The sequence below is a fragment of the Camelina sativa genome, chromosome 16 (genome assembly GCF_000633955.1).
Source record: "Camelina sativa cultivar DH55 chromosome 16, Cs, whole genome shotgun sequence".
Classification (NCBI taxonomy): domain Eukaryota; kingdom Viridiplantae; phylum Streptophyta; class Magnoliopsida; order Brassicales; family Brassicaceae; genus Camelina; species Camelina sativa.
Genome location: NC_025700.1, coordinates 1,778,870 through 1,779,564, shown reverse-complemented (window position 1 = coordinate 1,779,564; position 695 = coordinate 1,778,870).

Sequence of the window (695 nt, the reverse complement as noted above, 5' to 3'; positions counted from 1 at the left end):
TTCTTTTGTCAAATTAATATTAAGATATTTAAGTGTTAAAATTACATTTAACTTAAAAAGATTGAACAAGTGATGCCAAACTTACGAACCAAAGACAATGCAATAGATAGGATCAAGCTCGGTTATTCTTCATTGTATAGTAATTTAATAGTCTTTTATTAACCCGATTATATAAGATAATATTTTACTTAATGAATGATTTTTTTGTAATTTCTATTTAATTAATGAATAAATTTCCTTAATTATTGTATAATTCTAATATCATGCACGGTGAATAGTATTATATATATAGTAGTTTTGTTTTTCTTTTGTCAAATTAATATTAAGATATTTAAGTGTTAAAATTATATTAACTTGAAAAAAGATTGAACAAGTGATGCCAAACTTACGAACCAAAGACGATGCAATGGATAGGACACCAAGTTCGATTATTCTTCATTGTATTGTAATTTAATACTTAAAATTCTTTTATTAACCCGACTATATAAGATCATATTTTACTTAATGAATGATTTTTGTATTTTGTAGTTAATTAATGAATAAATTTTGTATTTATTTCCTTAATTATTATATAATTCTAATATCATGCATGGTGAATGTTGTGTGACTTACCTGAATCAAGTAGACCGAATGAGAAAACCCGAAGCACTCTTTACGCGCATCCAAATCCAAATAGACCTGCAATTTTTCCATGA